The sequence below is a fragment of the Crocodylus porosus genome, unplaced genomic scaffold (genome assembly GCF_001723895.1).
Source record: "Crocodylus porosus isolate Cpor-Errol unplaced genomic scaffold, CroPor_comp1, whole genome shotgun sequence".
Taxonomy (NCBI): domain Eukaryota; kingdom Metazoa; phylum Chordata; order Crocodylia; family Crocodylidae; genus Crocodylus; species Crocodylus porosus.
Genome location: NW_017728927.1, coordinates 15405612 through 15412213, shown reverse-complemented (window position 1 = coordinate 15412213; position 6602 = coordinate 15405612).

The window sequence follows — 6602 nt, the reverse complement described above, 5'->3', positions numbered from 1 at the left end:
CAACTTTCCCATGTTTAAAACTTGCTGTAGGAAGAAGCCTCTGGGAACAGGGCATCTATCTGCACATTTCTATCAAAACACGGCACTGCTGCAGGAGGGGTTATAGAGTAATATCAGCCTGATCTTTCCAGGCCAGCTAGAGCTTGGCATATTGTGAAAGAAATTCTTGGGACTCTGGTGAGCCTTAGCCCTCAAGGCAGAGCCCAAGTGTCACTGGAAGGATGATTCCTAACTGAAGGAAGCCTGTTTGAACTGGGCCTGGTGCATGGACAGAGGGATAATAGTACTTTTTCTGGATGGCTAGTGCTTCCCTTCATACCATGACCACCTGAGAGAACGATGGAAAAACACCTTGTTTGGAAGTTACTCGGTTACATTTTCAGATCTGAAGGTTCGCAAGCTTTTGCTGCCTTTGAAATGGCTCTGCTGTATTTATTGGTGATGGGCAAACAGCAAGATAAGGGAATATAGCAAGTAGGGAGGCGTCTTAAAGTCTTTCTCTATACAAAAACAACCTAAAAATAGAGCTAATGGGACATTCACAAATGAAAGGAAGCCTATGTCTCATAACATACTGGGCCGAACCCGTTCTCATTTGTCTGCCAGAGACTAATTCAGCTCACTGAGAATGAGAGAGAAAATTACCTAAGAGCAGTGTGGTTCCACACAGTCTTTCCAGGCCCTCCTACAATACCCAGAAGTGGAGCCAAAATTGCTGGGAAACAATAACAGCCTCAAACCAGGTGCTACTGCTCAAAACCACGTCTGTGTCTCTGGGAGCATTTTTTAGGCTTGTCAAGTGAGCAGGCAGGAAGGCTGACTTCTACTGCCAGAGCCAAAGGTGAAAAGATGCCAAAAGTGCTCACCGGAAGAATGAGAACTAAGGGCGTAGACAGAAGTGCAGCTCCCTGCTGCAACTCATAGTGCTTCACCGGAAGTGCCGTGAGTTACAGTGATCCACTGGACCTAACAGATGTTCACTGTTGGGTCCCAGGGTTTGAGCCCCAGTCTGGAGCATCTGTGAGGCTACAGCTGCTCTTCCCTGGCCCGTCCCTCCCCCTTCCCAGCTCTGGCACAGTCTTCAGAATGGGATGGGGGGAAGGGAATGGAGGGAGCCTGGTTTGGGGGGTTTTCAGCTGGCACTGAAGAGTGGGATGGATAAATTGGAGTCACCCCACTTCCAATCCACCTGCCCCACCTTCTAGCACTGGCTGAAACCCCCCCAGACTGAGCTTTCTCCACTCCCACTCCCTCCTCCCATTCCAAACACAGTGCTAGGAGCAGGGCTGGACTGCGCGGAGTGCCTTCATCTGAACCCACATCATAAGGATTCAGATTGTCGTTGGATCAGGCCCTTTTAAAGCTCCCTGAAGCTGTGCCCTTATGTCACAGCATGGCTGTAGAGTGCTTTCAAGGGGACAATCCCGGGACAGACATAACTTCTATCTGTGCCTTAAATCAATGATTTTCAAACTTTTTTGGCTGCATACCCCTTTACCTGAAAAATATTGCTGCTTGTACCCCTTGAGCCCAACACATCTTTGCCAACACTGACAACAACACCACTACTCACCGTGCGTTGGCCAAGCAGAAGTTCCACAGCCATTACTAAAATTTAGTCATGTACCCCTCGGCAAAGTACAGCATTCACCCGGAGGATACTTATACTCCAGTTTGAGAAACACTAAACGAAAAGATTGGGGCATCCACATGCTCTGGAGTTCTGTAGGCCTGCCAATATGTGTTAACGTCTCATAAAAAGTGGACTTATTACCTGGAAGCTATTAAATCTCCACCATTGTTAAGGAATGTGAGCCTTTAGGGAGGGAGGACAACTGGGTACATTAATTTTAGTCCCATTTATGTTGTAGAAGACTATTCACAGCTGGAAGTAAAAAACAATTAATAGTAATATAAACGTACCACTAAGTACCCTTTAAAGTGACATATTCAATCTGCTCATACAATTGCACATGTGTCTACTTGCCTGGTAGACCACATTCTTCATCTGTTCAGGTTGTATGGATTTTAGCATCAATGTTTTGTTCACTATTCGAATTTTTTGTCTGTTGTTACTTTGAGGCCTGTCTTTTGGAATTTGATTTCACAGTTTTAATGCTTAATTTCTTTTTGACGTGAGGTTTATGGCAGTGGTTTTTTAACATTTAATTCAAGTCATGTTCAAGTAGGTAAAAATATTCCACATCTATTTTCTGAAGAGCTGTGTTCAGTAGTCCTTATCCGAAATCCATTGAGGTCAGTGAAAAAATGTTATTGAGAAATGAGAGTCTCATTGATTTCAGTGAGCTGCGTATCATGTGCTGTACCTTACATTTTGGATTCCTCATGCAGGTTTTCAGTCAGCAAAATTGCCATTCTGCTCTTTTCAGCCAACATCCCTTCAATGGAGGTTTTATAAGTTACCAAAACCCAAGATAGTTTCAAGTTCCTTCCACAAGCCACAGAGCTAGCTCTGGCTCACCAGAAGAGTAGAGAAGAAGAGGGAAAATTATTTTAAAACTGCGTGTGTGTTTTTCTCCGCAGTGCTGCTGCTACTCCACAGTTCCTCTAACTCACCCTTCCCTCCTCTGTTTCCCACCTAGAAGTGACCTTATGAAATCTTGAGGGTTTGATAACTGGCTTTTTGGCTCCAACCACTTGTCAATATTAGGGTGAGCAAAAGATCAGCGCCTGTTGCCTGGCAATGCTAGGAGCTATTTATTGACTTGAGGCTGGGGGTGGTGGTAGTGGGTTTATTTTGTTGTTCTATTGCCCCAGTGAATACTGCTTTTACTAGTTCTTAAGCATTTCTTCAGTAAATGTACTATTTGTTCTTCAGCTGCAGATGTAAGTCTTATGCCCAAGGAAGACTCACTCCACTCATTGAGGGGGCAAGTAGACTTCATTTGCTGAAAATTAAGCTCTCTCATCACTGCTGACCTTATTCATGCTGAGTAACGGCTTAGTCGAGCAGTCCAAATGATGTCAGTACTACTGCTCAAAGAGCGAAAGGACTGTGTAAGGGGGAGTAAGACTGGTGCAAGCTATCCCTTATTTTTTCAGTGATGAATGCCTTTCACTGCACAGGAATCTGCTAAGTGTTTACCTCCTTTGAGAAGTTACTGGCATGCGTCTGTGTGTGGGGGTGGCAGTGGAAGTGGTAATGATGTACCACAATTTGGTTTTTATATATAATTGGTAGGTGTATTTACTCGGTGACACTGAATAGTTCAAGATTTGTTCCAGTCTTATTTCTGAGCAAGGCGTTTATAATTGGCCGGGTCTTTTCTGGGGACAGTTTCCCTGTATAAGAGGTCTCAGCAACACAAACAATTGAGAGAAATCAGATATGGTACACAAGCGCCCCTGAGTTCAATTCTTAGGTCTGCCACTCCCCTACTGTGGATCCAGTTCAAAGGCCAGTGAAGTCAATAGTGTATTTCTACTGAGATCAGCCCCTACATTTTCCTAGGCAAGACAAGACCCTTTCTTTGCTACAGCTTTCTCTACCTCTAACAAAGGAATAATAATATGTCTCTACATTTATGAGTATCTTTGGGATCTCCAAATAAGTAGTACTGTATAAATGCTAGGACAACAACTACATCAATCTCTAAACCAGCAACAGGCCAAGTTATCGCAGAAGGCCTCAGGCTGGGGTGTCCAATTAAGATTCTAGGATCTAGTGGGAATGGAGTTCTTAATCTGGAATATGAAATATATGCAAAATAATGTGATTTGGAAAATGGATGAAAAATTAAATGGTATCATTTTAAAGGTTAACAGACTTGAGGGGGTCATCAAATAAACTCGAAGATGGGTTTGGAGGGGGCGGTCGTCGGCTTTTGTTTCTTTATTTTTTTGGTTAAGAAAAGTGGAAACAAAGATAGACTGGATTTAAGTGTTTCAGCTAACAATCCAGCATTCTGTAACTAAGAAAACATTGTACTTTAGTGTCAAACAGAAGAGCTAGGCAATAATTTGGGGCCAGATTATTTTTACCTATTAGATTTAAAGAGGGGCTTACAGGGTAAAAATGTACTGACTACTTTCCCTGCTTTGATGGAGTAAATTGTACAAGTTAAACATGATCTGCCTTTAATTGCTGGCATGGTCTTTCATCTCCGAGCCCCTTATAATTTATTTAGCACTAATGGAGGAGTTAAAAAAGAAATGGTTATATGCTTTAAACAGCAAATTTAATGTCTAAGATGGGAAAAGAAACATAAATTTGGATTTCATGGAAAATCATATTTGAAGAATGAAATTTAAGTAGTTTTAAAAAATAACATAGTGAGTTAAAAGCCTAAGTTTTGATTACAAAAATGACTTACTCGAAGCCTAAATGTCATTGACAATCTTGTTTTTTTGAGAAAAATTATGAATAAAATTGGATGGCAAAGGCATTTTTCTGAATTTGAAAATGCCAAAATATTGGACATAAGAAATAACCTGTAATTCATAATTTATACAATTAACTTCTTAGTTTGGTTGAAAATTTTAAGAAAACAAACAGATCTCCAGGATTTTAAAATATTTGCTCATTTCTCTTCTTCTAGCCCGCCATCTTATATTTGATAAGTGATTGATATATAAGGTAACTGATGATTTGTGATGGGTATATTAATTTTATATCATGCAGAAGTGAATAAAAACACTTTTGCAGAAAACTACAAAAATTCAATTCAATTTTCTAGGATTCCAGAAGGAATATTTTCTTCTTATATTTTTCCAAAGTGTCCTTGGAAAATGTTTGAATTTTTGCAGTTACCAAATTAGGAGATTTTTTTAAATTTTGGAATGATGCCACTATGTGCAATAAAAAAAACCAATGTTCAAAGTTGTTGGGTTGATCTCATTTTCTTTCTTCTCTTTGTTCCCCCACCCTTTCCCTTTTTTTTCCAATCTAACTTTTCCGTCCTTCAGTTTTAGAAAAGAGAGCTTTTGAAGAGAAAATAAAATGTTATTATGACATTTTGTAACTTTTTCAAAAGTTAGAGCTGTGGAATGTTAGTGTGAAAAGAGAAGAAAAAAATATGCACAAAACTAGGAACTAAATTCACTTTATTGTAATCAGTGTTGGAATGAAGAAGATGACAGAGAAGACTGTAATATAAAGTATTTGCTCATGAACAAAAAGAAAATAGCTGCTTTTTCTTTTCTAAGTGCTTACTTCACAACCAGTCAGCTCCTTTCCAAATATGCCAGGTACCATAAAAGAAATGTATCGTTATACTGGCTGAGACCTGTTCAGCTCCGACCATTGACAAGTTGTGACAACTGCACTAAACCTTCTAGGGCAGTGTAAATATAACTGGCTTTGCACCCTTGTGAGTATCATCTGTCACCGAAAAAGTGTTACCAAAACTGCAGTGAAGGCCAGTCTATGAAGTATGAAAACTTTCTGACATGGTTCTGGAATAAATTAGGGAAACAGTACATGTGTGTGAGACACAGAATTAATAGGCAAACTGTGCAATACAAAAAGCCAGGAAATCACCCAGGCTAAGTACAGACATTCAAAAAGTCCAAGGCGGAATCTGTCTAAGTTACGCGGTTTTCTGTAAGCAGTGTGGTTTAGATCGGTACGGAACAGAACACACGTTCGCATGGCGGGGGAGCAAATCTTAGATCCGATTTTTTTATTTTTAAACACCAGTCTATGTATGCCGGACTTCTGTTTGTTACAAACTGGTTTCTGATCACTTATACCAGTCAAAGTGTACCCAGCCCAACACCAATACATAGTGACTCTTGTCAATGAATATACATATGGGACTGAATACGTGCTAATAGGACTATAACGGGCCAAAAATCAAAACCCCATCCACGAGCAAATTTGGAAGTTCCAAAATTGGGCTTCATCACACATCGAGATAATAAGTCAAAAGCTCAGAGATTTTTTGCCCTGTGAAATTATTTAGAAATGTTTCAACTTTATCAAAACATTTTCATTTCAATGTAAGTGTTAGGTTTTGCTCACTTTGCCCATTCTAATTTGAAACAGAAAAGTCAAAATAAAATGTTTTGATTGACTTTCACTTGGATAAATTCAGTCTTTTAATCATGTCTTATGAAAATGTCAAAGAAATCAGTACTGTCCTGTCAAACATTTGTACTTCATTGAGCAAGCATACAGGGATGAAGCATTTTGTGTTAGAAATTTTCAATGAGCTTTAAATATTGGTAAGGCACTGTCAAGATGCTCAAGAGGACTACATTTTGTTTTATCAATCTAAATGAGAGACATACGTTTAACTAGAATAAATATGGGACTAAATATGCAACACCTTTTAACTATTTTGATTTTTTCCCCCTAGTTCATTGTATTTTTTTAAACTTCCTAGTTTCTCTTTAACTGGAGAAAAATGTTATATGGGATGATGTGCCACACCATCTGCACCCCGCTTTTCAAAATCCTAGATCTGCCTCTATCTGTTCTGGCCATTCATAATGTGCCCTGTGCTTGACCTCTGAGGCTTCATCTTGGAAACAAAACTAGTAGTGAGGGGCTTTTTTAGGAGTAGGCTCCCGGATTCCTCACATTTTCCTCTTTTCCTTCTTACATACAGTCAGTTCTGTCTTGATATAATTTCCTGTCT